This window comes from Tiliqua scincoides, chromosome 3 (assembly GCF_035046505.1).
Source record: "Tiliqua scincoides isolate rTilSci1 chromosome 3, rTilSci1.hap2, whole genome shotgun sequence".
Lineage (NCBI taxonomy): Eukaryota > Metazoa > Chordata > Lepidosauria > Squamata > Scincidae > Tiliqua > Tiliqua scincoides.
In genome coordinates this window covers 5,493,274-5,509,292 of record NC_089823.1, presented here as the reverse complement: position 1 = coordinate 5,509,292, position 16,019 = coordinate 5,493,274, and the positions used below count along the sequence as shown (strand labels likewise).

The 16,019-nt window shown below is 42.5% G+C and overlaps 1 protein-coding gene across 3 annotated transcripts in view; it reads left to right on the top strand.

Moving 5' to 3' along the window:
• The window catches only part of UVRAG (UV radiation resistance associated), a 95,986-nt gene that overhangs the window by 35,397 nt on the left and 44,570 nt on the right, over positions 1–16,019 (top strand). The window lies entirely within an intron of this gene.

Sequence of the window (16,019 nt, the reverse complement as noted above, 5' to 3'; positions counted from 1 at the left end):
ATTCCCTCCATGGGGAGGCGGCGAGGAGATCCCCATGTTCATATGCTCTAACATTGCTTACCTGAGGGCATGCATGCTCCAATTCCCTCCCCCACCCCTGGCTGAATCCTTTAAGCTCCAAGTGGGAATGCTGCTTTCCAAGGGCTCCAAGTAGGTTCTAATCAATTGAAACATTCCTCCAAAATCATGGGAGTTGAAACTTGTTAGGTTTAATTGGGAATACTTCATGCTTGGATTCTTGGTGAAATTCCACATTCATCTTCAGAAAAATGGCCTTGCCTTTATTGTAATGACCTGCTTTGTGCGTCCAAATTGGTGAGAGGGGCCTCCAATCTGCTTCTTTGGTTTCTCTTCTTTCTTGCTTAATAACTCCTAGCAGTGTAGCCTCCCTCTGAGTTTATGAAGGGTGACCACCCCCTGGACACTTTGCATGGGATTATATCAGGAATTTTAGCAGCTGGCAAGTGAATATTGAATTCTTGCCTGCGGCCACAGACAATCCTATATGAATTGTATGCTTATCTGAGGAATTGAAAGCTGCAGGAAGATGGCTTAGTTCTCCACTAAGTGTTAATGAGAACAATATTGGCAGGTAATTCCTGGCACATTGAACCTTGACATTTAAAAAAAAAAAAAAAGCAAGCCTTAAAGTGTATTGAACTTTGGAATGTTTTAATTTTGTGTGTCTGTTCCATGTATACCACTTTGAACGTTGTGGTGTTTGCTGGTGCTGCTGACTGGCCTGTCACTTGGCAGGACAGTATCCTGTCATGCAACTGGAATGGTCACACTTGCAGCTTGATTGCTGTAGACTGGGGTGTGTCTAGCTACAAGAGTCCACATATATCAGCCTGACATGCTAGCCAAGCCTCTGTCTAGCCTCCCAGTGTGCACACTTGCCAAACTGGTCTGCTAAACATGCTTCAGAATCCCGTGCTCTACTTTAGGTTATCTGGTACAAAATCCAAATTGTGGGGAAAGCAGAGTTCGGAGACAGTAAGTTGCCTCTTAATTTCCTGCTTAAGAAGTTTTATTGCAAAAGTAAAACATTTTCAAGGAGTCCTATGGCTCCTTGACACGACCAAATTTTGGGCAAGTGACTTGTAGCATAGTAACTTGTAAGAGGGAGAGGAACACTTCTTTGCCTTGCTTGCAGGCTTCCTAGAGGTAGCTGTTGGGCCGCTGTAGGTAATAGAATGCTTTATGCCAATAAAGGTTGAATGAATGAATGAAATTGAATGCTGAACTGGATGGGCCTTTGACCTGATCCAATAGGACTGTTCTCTTTATGTTGCATTTAGGCAACTGCTGCTGAATTCCTGTGTGTTGCTTGGCTGTAGTGTAGATGTTGCCCAAATATTGGTCTGTGGGCTCCTTAAAAACTATCCTTAAGGGGCCATATTCAGGACACCCAACAGTACTTAGCTGTGCAGTGCATCGTCAGTTGTACCCAGTAATTTTTTTCTAATATTGATTGCTCTGTGTCAGTGAGCACCTCAAAATGTAGCAGTTGTTCTTGAGTAGTGTTTGACTGCATTTCCATTTCACTAAAACCTGAAGATGTTTTTCCTAGATCCTAAAAGGAAAAGAAGTTGTGACGGTGCAAAATGTCTTTCATTTTTGATGGCCGTAAGTCGTGTTCCTGCTGTTTGGCATCTAGGAATAGGCATTTTCCAGCTCTGAGCTGAATCTTACCATATATGCAAAAAGAAAATCTTGGATTGAGACATTTCATCCTTGACATATTTCAGCATTGGAAACACAGTTCATCCAAGTTTCTCAAAAGTGCGTAGACCGGCTTGCGTATGACCTCTTCACTTTTGCACTTGCTTAATGTCGCGTAGCAGGCTAGTATCGAGTGAAGAATGCCAATACTGTGATCAGACACAAGCCAAGAAAAGGAATAGGGAGGATGGAGATGAGGGTTCTCAGGAGGCTATTTGTCCCATTTAAGAAACTTTAGGTGAGGACGTAGTTGAATATAAAGCAAAAAGTCTGTCGGATACGTTGGTGGGAAAGGAAATACCACAAACAAAATGTTAGATTAATTGTACTTGTGTAGGGTTTGGGGTTGGGATACTTTTCTTCATGGCTAGTGTAGCAAGACCTCTTTCGGATCTGGTCTCTAGGCAAACATAAAGACTTGTTTGTTCAGGTTTCATATTTTTATTTTAAAATCTGTTTAATAGAAGTTCTTTTAATAATGGTACTGGGTGTTTGCAATTTGGGTATCCCATATCTCTCGCTTTGCCAAAAAGCTCTTGTTCCGTTTTCTAACTCCCCAGTGGTCATTACTTTGTTTAAATAAACCCAGTGTAAACTAAGGTTGTTTTGGCAAATCTGACCTTTCCTGTATTTATTTCTCTTGTGAGAAATAGCTATAAGATGTGTGACTGTTGTATTTAGTCTGCGCATTCATGGCTTGTGACCAAGAATGAAACAAATGCTGCACATGGAAAAAAAACAGAGGGAAGAGGAAGAGGGTGAGCAGCATCCAACCGTTCAGAAAGATGGATGGTAAATGCCTCAATCAACTGACCACGGTAGATGTCAAAAAGACAAGCATCTGAACTTTTTTTTAAAAGCAGTGTGAAAGAGCTACTATATGATTTTCAAACTGGCCAGTTGGGAGCCTGACTATTAACTTTGAGTTGACTAAGCTACCTAAAATAGCCTGGAAATATCAAATGAAAGGGTTATGCATGGTTGCATTCAGATATAACTTTTTCCTTAATAGTGGAATGGTGATTTAATGTTGACAGACAGGAATGTTTATCCTTTATATTGCTACATATTCAGAATATTCTGTAGAATTTGGTCTCCTGAGAATGTAGCTTCCCTTAAAAAGACTACTGACTTTCTTGGCTTTTGAGCTATTTGAGAATATATAGGTGGTGCCTGTCAAAGGCTGTAACAATCAGGAGGTGCCATTTTTATGAGCTGAATGGTTTTGTCTACTTTTATATTTTTCAATTCCTAATTCCTTTTCCATAACTCCTCTGCTTGTACACACCCTTCAAATGAGACAATCCCCTCCAGATGCTGCCTCAACTCCTGTATTGAGGACCAAGCTACATGATGCACTGAGCATGTCATCAGACATTTAATTTTAATTTTATTTTGATTTTGAATAATGCACACTTGACAGAATGTTGGATAAATCTGATAATCAAATCCAGAAAGATTATGCATGTACATCAGGAAAAGGCTTCCAAATCTCTATAAATTTATCCGTAGGAAACTGATTTCTAAAAGAGAGAGATTCAAATATAAAAAGAGCCCGTAAATTTTCTATCCAATGCAAATGTGTGAGTAGGGTCCATACTTCAAGAATGTGATGTTTTGCAGCTGTACGTGCTGGAATCCCTAGCATGCACGCACTGCTGAAACAGAGATGCCTGCGTTGGCTCGGTCATGTCGTGAGAATGGATGATGGCCGGATCCCAAAGGATCTCCTCTATGGAGAACTCGTGCAGGGAAAGCGCCCTACGGGTAGTCCACAGCTGCGATACAAGGACATCTGCAAGAGGGATCTGAAGGCCTTAGGAGTGGACCTCAACAAGTGGGAAACCCTGGCCTCTGAGCAGTCCGCTTGGAGGCAGGCTGTGCAGCATAGCCTTTCCCAGTTTGAAGAGACACTTGACCAAGAGTCTGAGGCTAAGAGGCAAAGAAGGAAGGCCCATAGCCAGGGAGACAGAGCAGGGACAGACTGCACTTGCTCCCGGTGTGGAAGGGATTGTCACTCCCGAATGGGCCTTTTCAGCCACACTAGACGCTGTTCCAGAACCACCATCCAGAGCGCGATACCATAGTCTTTCGAGACTGAAGGTTGCCAACACACACAAGGGCACATAGGAACCACCTTCACTGACCATCTGATAGTCTCCATACAGATGGTAAGTACAGGTCCAGCCTATTTATACATGGATTTTTTTATACATGGATTTGACTCAACACGAATGGCCCCTGCAAATGAGAAGGAATGTGCTGATCCCTGGAGAAGGGGAAAAATGCATCCCTTTAAAATCAGTTTAAAAAACTGAGCAGTTCTTTAACAATAGCCTCCTTAATGAGACGGGGGCAGCTGGCTGACAATCCATCAATCCTTCTTTCTCCAGTGGACCCCTCTCTTCCCCCTGAGCACGTGAAAGAAAGGTGATCACTTTGTATTGGTAAAGGGAGGGACTGAGTGAAGGCCTGCCTAAGCTCTTGGAGGAGGACTGATTGATGGATTGTCTTCTTAATGACTCTTATCTTACATCACAAAGGTCAGCAAGGCTGTTTTTAAATCACCAGAGCAAAGAAACTTTGTTTTTTAAATTTATTTGCTATAGTCCGTTTTTTTGCCATCCACATGAGTGCTTGGAACGGAACCCATGCAATTAATGAATCGTTCACAACATATATACATCAGTGAATTCCAGCACTTGACTTATTACTCTCTTAATGCTACTTAATACCTCTGACTAAAAAGCCTGAATCACAGTACAAGACCAAAACATATTTATAAACATAGCTTCATTTTTGCCACAACACCAGCACAACAAATCTTAATAAAACCCTTACTATGCATATGCTTAGAGTCCAGTATACCCTAAAAATTATTTTTAATATGTCAGCTGTAACTTGAGATCTCTAGAAATTTTAATTGTATTAGACAGTATTCCACTGATTGTCAAAAATGGGGTTTTCCAATTCTTGATTCCACTTGTTCTGTAAAGTCATATTCATTTAGAGGTCTCAAGTATTAACAAAATGCTACTACTGGTTTCGTTTCCCTGCGGAAATTAACTTGCATCTCTAGAATGGAAGGAACTTGGGATGCTGACATTGCCCTTGATCTGAATTTAGTCACCACTTGATGTTTTAAGTGTAAATAAATTAAAGGATGGCCAAGGGTGAGAGTTCAAATTTGTTATTTAGTTTAACACATGACAGAAAGTCCTGATGATGAATCAATTGATCCAATGTAAAAATTCCCATTCCTGCCCAATCCCTCTAAAAGAATGACTCTGCCCTATTTTTAATTCAGGGTTTCCCCCATAGAGTTGATCTGTCATGAGTGAAGGGGTCAAATCTATATTTCCTGGCCACAGTCATCCACAGATATCTTACTGAAGAAGGGCCAAATCCTATTTGACTTTCCACCACTGGTGCAACCACGACGTATCCCGGAGGTAAGGGAACAAGTGTTCCCATATCTTGAGGAGGCCTCTGTGACTGCTTCGCCACCACAGGATGCTGTGCATGCCCCATTGGCACAGCTGCACTGGCACTAGAAAACTGAATAGGATTGGGCCTGAAATTTATTGGTGGGGCTTCATCCACCCTAGTCCACTTGCAGCCCAGCACCATCCACTTAGAAAGCGGATCTAAATATGAAACCTCCAAGCTAGCCCATGTGGGTTTATCTAGTTTGGAGTCCGAATAATTGGTAGAAGAAAGAAGAAATGCCTGTTGGTATGAAATAAAATCTAGAAAGCTGAACCCTATAAGAACATAACAGTTTATTTTGTTAAGTTCTTTTCTTGTGTTGAAAAGATGCATACCCAACTCACTGAGAGTTTAGAAAAAATGTTCTTGGTGTGCCTCAGAGCCTAGAGTGGAAAGTCAAGTACAATAAAGATAGCAACTGGTAATCATTTTGTTGTTGAATTGGTATGTGTCTGAATGGGACAGCTGACTTTAAATGTCTTCCAATTGTGAATATAAAATGTTTATTACAATACCTGAATTCTTATATCCCCATAAGATTTCTGTAGTTATTGTCAAAGCCTTTTTCTTGGTAGCCAAATGTTGCAAATCTTGACGTTTTGCCAGAAGATGGAAATTTACTGAACTCTTTAAACAAAAATGACATCTTGGGGCAATACACCAGTCCATGCAATTAGTATTAAACCTTGCATTTCAGTATCTTTTAAACTGAATTGGGTCACAGTTGGGCTAGCTTCCAAGCCATCACAGTTTATCAGGGAAATTATTTTTGTGTCAGGAAATAGCTGGTGCAATCTGTCTGTGATTGCCTGACGCTTGGTTTATTAACCAATTTTAACATAAGCAGAACCTATTTTAACATAAGCAAAATTGATTGTAGAACAAAATCAGATGCAATTATGCCATGAAATATTTGGAATGGATTTGAAAGATTGCTTACTTAGAGGGTAATCATCTAGAGCTTGAAGGGTGGGGTGGAATCTTCTCCAAAATATGCTGTGTATATTCAGTATTCATCAACCTACATCTCAGATTACTTTTAAATACACTGTTGCATTCCTCCCAGTTAAGCCTGTGTCTAAAGATTTTTGGAATAAGCAGTTCAGGACATTATGCATACACATGAGTACTTGTTCACACAACAATTCACTGCCTATTTTGGATAGCATTGCGAGTATACAATGTACACCTGAAAATCAAGCCCTCTTTTCTCCCCTGGCTACTCTTAAGTTGGAAAGATTGTACAAACTGCGGAGCTTTCCCTGGTACTTCCACTGTGGTCTTCAGCTGAGCAGGTGGCAGGGAACCGATGTGTTGAATTGTGTCCCTACCCTGTTTGCCAACTTGTTTGCCAACCTTCTTGACAAACCCTTCTTGGCAAACATCTTGCCAATCCCTACTTTTTTGCCAACCTTCTGATTCTCAAATTAAGCATCATAAAAATAAGACAAGTAGTAAGCTATATTATCATTCCTGTGTTAGGGCACAATCCTAACCAGGTCTACTCAGAAGTAAGTCCTATTTTGTTCATTGGGGCTTACTCTCAGGAAAGTGTGGTTAGGATTGCAACCTTAGGACCCAATCCTATCCAGTTTTCCAGTGCTTGTGCAGTTGTGCTAGTGGGGTGTGTGCTGCATCCTGTAGTGGAGGGGCAGTCACTGGGGTCTTAAGATATGAGAACATGTGTTCCCTTACTACAGGGTTGCATTGTGGCTACATTGGAGCTGGAAAGTTGGATAGGATTGGGCTCTTAGGCTGCAATCCTAAATACAAATATGTATTTGAGAGTAAATCTTGTTGGGATTTGTTTCTAAGTAGACATACATAGGATTGCACTATTAGTGTTTGTGTCACAATGCTTGTGTGCGTTACTGAGAGACTATCACGCGAGATGTACACCTTTGGGAATGGCTGATTCTCAGTATATTTTGAAAGGTACACTTTAATTTTTTTTTTTAACAGATCTGGGCAGAGCCAGGAAAAGAGAGGATGCTCTCTCACTCTCAGCACAGAAACTTGGGGTCATTCCAAGAAACTGGCTGTAGAGACAACACAAGGTGCATTCACAAGGTGTGGTGATAGTCATTTGTTTAGAGGGCTTTAGGAGAGGATTGGACAATTCATGGATAGGTTTAACTGCCATTGGTCGGGATTATCCATTGGCTGCCTTGAATGTTGGAGAAAATGGGTTAAATCACATCTAATGAATAAAATTGCTATTGGCAACAATGCCTTGGCAGAACTGGGTACTAAATTGTAGCCTTCATCATATGCAATATTTTAGTGGGTCTCTATAGGCTTGCTTTGCTTTAGTTGCATATGAAACTAGGCATTATATTTTTAGTACTGCTGTTGGAAATGTAGTAGCTAAATTACACTGAAATTTTGCCAAGTATGATGGGATGCAAAAGTGTACAATTCTGAAATGGCAGGAAGATGACCAAAAGGGCCTCAAAGTTGCATCTGCCACAGGAATTTAGAACCTCATATGGCAGACTGCCCTGTTTCTTGCATCTGATCAGCCTGTTTGGCTCTTAAGATGTGAAGCAGGTTTTTGAAACCTCCCCAATATATGAAGATATTTGAATGCCAAAAACTTATTGAAAGTTAAATTGTTGAAGTCTTTAACAATGCAGAATTGCTTTTCTTCCTCCAAAGAAGGAACTCCCTAGTACAGTGTTTCTCAGACTGTGAGTCGGGGCCCGCTAGGTGGGTTGCCATTCATTTCAATATTTTTAATACATTAGACCTGATTGTCTAATAACATGGTATGTGATTGCATTTGGGGAAAGTTACAGCCTGTACTTTTAACAGGCTACTATGTATATTCTTTTAACAATGATAATCAATGGGACTTATTCCTGGGTACCTGTGGGTAAGATTGCAGCCTAGGATTGTTAAAAATTTTCATGCTTGATGATGTCACTTGTGGTCATGTCATCACTTCCGATGGGCCCTGACAGATTCTCATTCTAAAAAGTGAGTCCTGGTGCTAAGTTTGAGAACAACTGCCCTAGTACAGCAACCATATGACAAGATGAAGAGTGTTCAGCAGCTTGTCCTCTGTCCCACCAAGGATATGTTTGATTATACCTGTAGGCCTTAATTACATAAAACTTTAGGAGTATCCATAGTGACAGGAAATCTTTTTGGAAAACTTGTTTTGCCTTACTGTTGAGCAGGCTCATTGTTTGTTTGTTTATAAAATAAATAAATGAGAGGAGGCCATCCAGCACCTCCATGTTTTTCCCCTGAACTGCTAAAACCAAGTTGTCAGCATAGCCAAATTTACACCCCCTTGTTACTGGCAGGTCTGAGATATACAGGTTAAATAGTGTGGCTGCCATTGCAGAGCCTTGTGGGAGACTGCCTTCTTACCTTACTTGCATTGTCCCCCATTATGATCTGGAAAGATCTGTCACTTAGCTTATTGTTGACTAATCGATACAGTTTTTTACATGGGATGATGTGACACAATTGTTATAGGCTCATAGTATCATGACAGCATTACTCCAGTTTAACATTGCTCTTATTTCTTTTCCCCATCCCCATTGTTGCCTGCTCAGTGTTGTATTTCCCTTTCCTTCAAGGCATGCAGGAGACACTAATGTCTATATGTGTAATTGGTGCTGAGTGCCTGCCAGGAGAGCATGGGCCTGACCAGTAACATGACCATTTACTGAACTGGCAACAAGAGGCATCAGTTCCACATGCTAAGAAGGCCACATTTTTTATTCACTGTGTAATCAATTACTTCCATGCTCCAACACTGAAATGGAGACTGCCTGCTCCAAAATTTGAATGCTCTGTTAAGACAGCAGAACATTTCATTCTGCTTTGTCTTCTAGGCAAGACACAGACCTTGCCTAGAAACAGTGGCGTCACTAGGGGGTGTGGGGTGTGCAGGCCGCACCGGGCAACACACATAGGGTGGGTGACGCACACTGAAGGGGTGACACGCTAAAATCGTGGTGGTAAATCATGTTATATACCGTTGGATGTGGAATTTCCAGCAGAATGCAATGCAAAAAACCAGAGTGAAATAGCTCCTTTCTATCAAAAGTTATGGCCAAAAAACCAGAGAACAAAAAATGCATGGAGCCCTATGGAAAGTGAAACCGAGCCGTATCACGTGTTTACTCGCAAGTAGGCAAACCTGCCTTAGTCCATCGGAATGGACAGGCTGAGAGGAAACCAATGACACCAGAATGGTCCCGATCCAATCAATGCAGCCCCCCAAAAACAATTGAGAAGGAAGTCCCTCCCTCCAAGCAGATGAATGTATTGAGCCCTATGGAAAGCTAAACGAAGCCTCACGTTTGCGTTTACTCGTGAGTAAGCAAATGTGCCTTGGCTGGTGGTCAGGCCAGGCAAAGGGGAATGTGAAGCCACTAGAATGGTCCTGATCTGATGGAACTGGAGCTCAACAAGTGCTCCAGAAGGCAGCCTCCCCCCCCCCCAACTTAAAGGATCAAAACAGAGGCTTCAGCTGATAAAGTAAATCCAAGATAGCATCCTGTTGATGTGTCGGAAGGCAAATGCTACCCTTTGAGATATTGGATGCAACAACTTAAAATATAGTTAAAGAGATATATTTGAAGTGGGTACTATGATATGCTCTTATGTTCTGAAGAAGGTTCTTAAAGTTTGGTAGACCCCCTTGACCTGTGCTGTTAAATGATGGTCCGACCACAGCATTCACTTTTATTTATTTTTGTAAAGTTGTAATGATGAGGGTGGCTAGCAGCCTTACATTAGAGCTAAATCTCTCTGGTCACAATAATAATTCACAGATAATATTGTACAATGTGTGTGTTTTCAGTTGAATTTCTTCTGCCTGATGATCCCAACTAACACATGCATCTCTGAGAAGGAAGGCTGGGATAGCAAGTAGAGAACAGCGGGCACAACTTCATTAAGATGACCTTAACTCTTCTCTATCTCTTCTCAGTGTTTAAGATAGACTCTCCTTGTTCATTCTACACAGCACCTAGCTCGCAGTTAATATCTGCAGTTTTAAAAATGGTAGTTGCTCTTGTCCGCTGAGGCGGCATGTTCATATGGGCCAGCTAAAGAGTTTCTGCAGGCCTTAAGTCTGACACCCCTGTTCTAGACCATTTTAGTGGTCTTGCTTGCTGTCTTAGGTTGCTCTTGGCTGACATGGTACTTCAGATAAATTCTAGTCCTGCCTGTCAGGGCATCCTTGACATATAAGATCTTGGCAAATTATGTTCAGACTTTGGTATAATAATCTGTTGAACAAAGGCATTTAAGTCTCATGTTCATTTTCAGCCAGCTTAGCTTCTTGGTGGCAAGAGAACTGACTGTGAAGTGAATCCTGGTGCAATTCAGTGCAGTGCACATCAGTATCAGAATATGGTCATAGATTCCAAGGGCTGATCTGTTAACATCTACTGCTTTGAACTTGTGTAAGTTGCAGATGGAGTGAGTTCAGAGTGTTGGGGCTGGTAGGGCAGCTTTAATCTGTACACAAATATGTTTCAAGAAATCTTGGCTTTAGAATGCTAGTTGAGTTCAGTATTTATAGGTAAGTGGAGATTAATATTGCCATGATTGACAGTCAAAACTAAGGAAGGTTGTCTTTAAAAATGCAGTTGCAGGTCTGTAGAGACTTTTAAAAAAATTATTGAAAGCAACAGCATTTTAGATTACTACACTATATAGCAAAAATGGCACATAGGTAATTCTGAGACCGAGTACAGAGAATAAGACCTGCAGCCATTAAATATTTATTTTATTTATTTTAGAGATTTATATCCCACCTTTCTATCCAATGAAGACACTCAAGGCTGCTCACAATTAAAAACATATTAAGAACATAAAATGTACATATATAAAGACATTAAAAACAATAAAACACAATAAAAACCTGTATCCCATATTAAAATATGGCACCCTACCCCGAACCTCCAGATGACCTCTCCCAGCAGCTTCATGTAGTTGTTGAACAGCATGGGGTACAGAATGAAACCTTGTGGCACCCCACACTTAAGAGGCCAGGATACCGAACAAGCATCCCCCAGCACCACCACCTGGGATCTGTCAGCCAGGAAGGAGTGGAACCACTGCAGGACAGTGCCTCCAAGCCCCAACTCAGCCAGCCGACCCAGAAGGACACCATGTTGAAGGCCGCTGAGAGGTCCACCAGGACTAACAGGGATGCACTCCCCCGTCCATTCCGCAGCGCAACAATAAACATATTGTTGTAACTTCTTAAACATACTATGTCTGCTCCCCAACTCTCATTTCTTTCACAGCCCTTCGAAGGAGGATCTTGCTTTCCTAAGGCTGTCCATGAGTGCTTAGCTGGGTGGACAGAACTGGGATTGAGACCATGTTCCCAATGCAGAAATCCAAGTGAGACCACTGGGCAGCAGTGCAGCCTCTGGGGAGCAGGGGAAGGGCAGAACAAGGGCAGGACAGCCCTGCTCCACTGGATCCTGAACTCCATGTCAGACTGGAAGGCCTGACACAGAGGTTCTTGCATCTGTGCTGGCAAAACAGCTGGTGCAGAAATGAGTAGACCCAATCCTGGGACCAGGGCTTTCCTCAGGGGAAGGGGACAGAAATCCCCTTCCTCCAACAAGTCTGGCAGCTTCCTGGTGCTCACTGGATATAGAAGTAGCTGATTTGCCAGCACTGCTCCAGCGGGAGCCAGGAAGCATAAGATTGGGCTATTACAGTCTTGCTAGGAGAGACATGCAAGGTATGGACAGTGTCTCTTGCAGTCAAGAGTTAAGCAAAAAGTGGTAATAAGAAATTAAGAGTAGCATTCTTACTAACCTAACCTAGTACTGGCTGGCAGTGGTTCTCTAGGGTCACAGGCTGAGGTCTTCCCCATTGCCTATACTTGGTCCTTTTTTGCTGGGAATTGAGTCTTCCCATATGCAAAGCATGTGCACCAAGCAGTGGTTCCCTCTCTGTCATGGAAACCCCAAACTCATATGTGCAGGAAGGAAATGGGCATCCTACCAGAACTGTCTGGGTGAGCAAGAATAAGCTTAGTGAAAGTAGGAGGTTGTCCTGTGCAAGTGCTTTTGGCTCAGACCTGAGTTGACTTTACCTGTGGCCGATTGAGTTACCGTGGACAAATCTCCTTCTACATAAACTGGGAATTAGGTCGACCTGATCTCCCCATATTGCTGCAGTTAAATGAAATGAGATTCCTAGAGCATTTTTGCATAGTACAAGCACTGTTACGATTGATAAATAGTGGCTTGCTTCAATGGATCATGCTAATGAACTATGCCAAAAGCACCCTGCAGGGTCATAGTCAGGCTGACCTGGGGCAGGCGGGAAATGCCTTTCAAACCTCAAATATGATTGCCATGGTGCTAATGCCTCTAAAATTATTACTTTTTGAATTGGTTTTTTTAAAAAATTTTCCTCAAAGGACTAAAATGTATACAGGAAACAGAGAAGATGTTTACCACCCACTCTTTACAAATAGCTCTCATAAAGTATCGCCTGCTAACTTATACCAGCTTCTGCGCTCTAACTGTGTGGCACACCACCTCTGTGTAGCATTAAGAATGTTTGAATGGCTGTGACAGGATTAAATATCCCAGTTTGGAACATGTGTGTGTCACCCCGAGGGGATGTCTAGCCAGTAGAGAGTCTGTGTTACTTCCAAATGCTTTTGGCTTTGCCCTTTGTAAAGAGCTGGCAATCCTTAGTGAGCTACCATGAATTGATTAAAAAGTGGTTTGAGCCTCCTCCCATCAGGCTGGTACATCTAACTGTAGCACTGGCGACCATGGCTTGTAGCTACATGCTTAGAGTCTCATTTTTTTTCTTCTCATTTTTGCTTGAGTAGCAAAACTCAAAACTTAGGTCTGTGCATTCATGTTGGAAATGCATCCACTGAACTGTAGCCCCTCTCACTGAGAAAGGAATTGCCTCTGGTCCTGCCTGCCCCCACCATATGACCGTGTCTGAGAACCATGTTCCATGTTGGAGGCCCTTCTGTGGGCTCTGCTGTCTTCAAAGGTGTAGCATGTGGCAACACAACTGAGGGAACCCTCTCCTAAGATCTGAACAGCCACACAGGATAGCTAAACCTGGTCCTGTTGCTTCTTCCCTTCTAGGTGGGTAGTGAAAACAACTTATTTCAGTGACTTTTTCCAGAGGTGTTAACCAGGTTTAAAATCGCTGTGGTCTTATATTTTATGCTGCTGCTTTAGTTACTTGTATTTAATGACAAGGTATTTGACAAGGTATTTGAAGGTATTTGAAGATTTTGCATTAATAATTTGTATTGTATATGGTGCTGTAAATACAATTTGTATTGTATATGGTGCATCGGTAAAGCAGCTACCACGTTTTCCAGACTCACAAGGAGAGTCTGGTCCAACAAGAAGCTGACAGAACATACCAAGATCCAGGTCTACAGAGCTTTCGTCCTGAGTACACTTCTGTACTGCAGCGAGTCATGGACTCTTCACTCACAACAGGAGAGGAAACTGAACGCTTTCCACATGTGCTGCCTCCAACACATTCTCGGCATCACCTGGCAGGACAAAGTTCCAAACAACACAGTCCTGGAACGTGCTGGAATCCCTAGAATGTATGCACTGCTGAAACAGAGACGCCTGCGTTGGCTCGGTCATGTTGTGAGAATGGATGATGGCCAGATCCCAAAGGATCTCCTCTATGGAGAACTCATGCAAGGAAAGCGCCCTACAGGTAGACCACAGCTGCGATACAAGGACATCTGCAAGAGGGATCTGAAGGCCTTAGGAGTGGACCTCAACAAGTGGGAAACCCTGGCCTCTGAGTGGCCCGCTTGGAGGCAGGCTGTGCAGCATGGCCTTTCCCAGTTTGAAGAGACACTTTGCCAACAGACTGAGGCTAAGAGGCAAAGAAGGAAGGCCCATAGCCAGGGAGACAGACCAGGGACAGACTGCACTTGCTCCCAGTGTGGAAGGGATTGTCACTCCCGAATCGGCCTTTTCAGCCACACTAGATGCTGTTCCAGAATCACCTTTCAGAGCGCGATACCAGAGTCTTTCGAGACTGAAGGTTGCCAACAAAAATATGGTGCTGTATTAACGGCTAATGTTTACCACCATGAATATAGGCTGGAAAGGTGGGATGTACCTGAAACAATGTATGTTGCGTCTACTGCCACCTTACATTATGTGCACATTATTACTTTAGAGCTGATAAAGTAAAGCAAAGGCAAGTGGAGACTGAGCAATGTATGCATTTTGGGAGGGTGTTGGGAACTCTGTTACAGCAATAGGTCTTACGCTTATTCCCACCTGCCATGCCTCCATAGCTGACCTGTTTATTTGGACATGCTTATGTGGGAGTGGTTGGTTCTTAAGGTCACCTGTTTTTAGGCCATTGGAGATTTTGAAAGTTAAACCAGTGCTTTGAATGAAACTCAGAAACAGCTTGATAACCATACTGATGATATGACCATAATACTGGAGGTACATGCTCTGACTACGAGGACCCTTGATAACGCTCCGGCAGCTGCATTTGTGACCAATTTTAGTGTCTGGATAGTTTTCAGAAGGATTCTCTGTGCTCAGCTGATGTGTGAGAAGCATGCTGGCCCATCTAGGGTTTGTCATTTTATGCCTTTAGTTAAAATATTCCTTTCCCCCCCCCTTGAATTAAACTCTTAAGGAACAACCGTACTGAGTATCAGAACCACCAAATGGCTGATGTGTTAATTATGATGATGAATCATTTATATATTGAAGCTTCCTTCCTGACAAGCTTGCTTACACACTGGCAAAATGTCTGACTATTCTCATTTTTTGAAATGCTTTTTTTAAATAATAAGAAAATAACCACCTTTAAATTACTCACTACTTGGGAGATTTGTCCTGAAACAGTTAAAATATTTTCAAAAGAGGAATGTATGTGAGAAGGAAGCTTATTCTTGTGTAAATACGATGGGTTGGGTGAAGGAGAAATGTACTTGAGTTGGCTTTTCCTTAGAGTGAAAAGGTCAATATTTGAAAAATGGTTTAATTTAGGTTGACTCTGGTATTTGCCCCTCCCCCCCCAACTGGGTATAGGGTATATTCATGGACTTGGTTCTTGTGGAAATGCAGTCACTTTTGAGGTTTATGCATTGTACTGAAGTACAGTGGACCCTAGGTATCTGTGGGGTATTCATTCCAGGACCCCCTGCAGATACCAAAATCCATCGATAATTAAATCTGGAGGGGGGCAACACTGCAAGAACCTACCCTAGGGTCTGCCCCAGCCATCCAGAGTTCACACACAGCCCCCAGGTACGAATGGGAAGTATCTTCCAGTTTGTGCCAGTGATTTCCAGTTGTATCCAGGCCTTTTGAGGCATGGGGAGACTGTGCTTCACACCTCTTGGATGTGACTGGAAGCCACTTTTGGTTGCATCCAGGAGGCCTTCTCCCTCCAGCCATAGGCTTACCATCCACAGATACTCAAATATGTGGATGTTGAGCCCTCAGACAAGGAAGGCCTACTCAGGAGCATCAGTGAGGGTGAGATTTTCAGTCAATCCTTCTTTGCAGGCACTTTGGCTCCCTGGATTCTGCTTGCTACAGCTTGATTCTGTTGTTCTGTTCAGTTGAGGTGGGGTGAGAATCCTTTGCAGTCTCATTTTGGCTATCTTAGTATGATATTTGGTTATTCAACAGAAGGTACTATTGAATGGACAAATTGCTGTGGGACAAAATGACTGACACCAAGTGTGATGCTTCCATGGCACTGATGCAGGCAGATTTGTGTGCCTGGTTTAGTGAGGGTCAGAAAGGTTTAATGAGTCAGAAGTACATTATGTC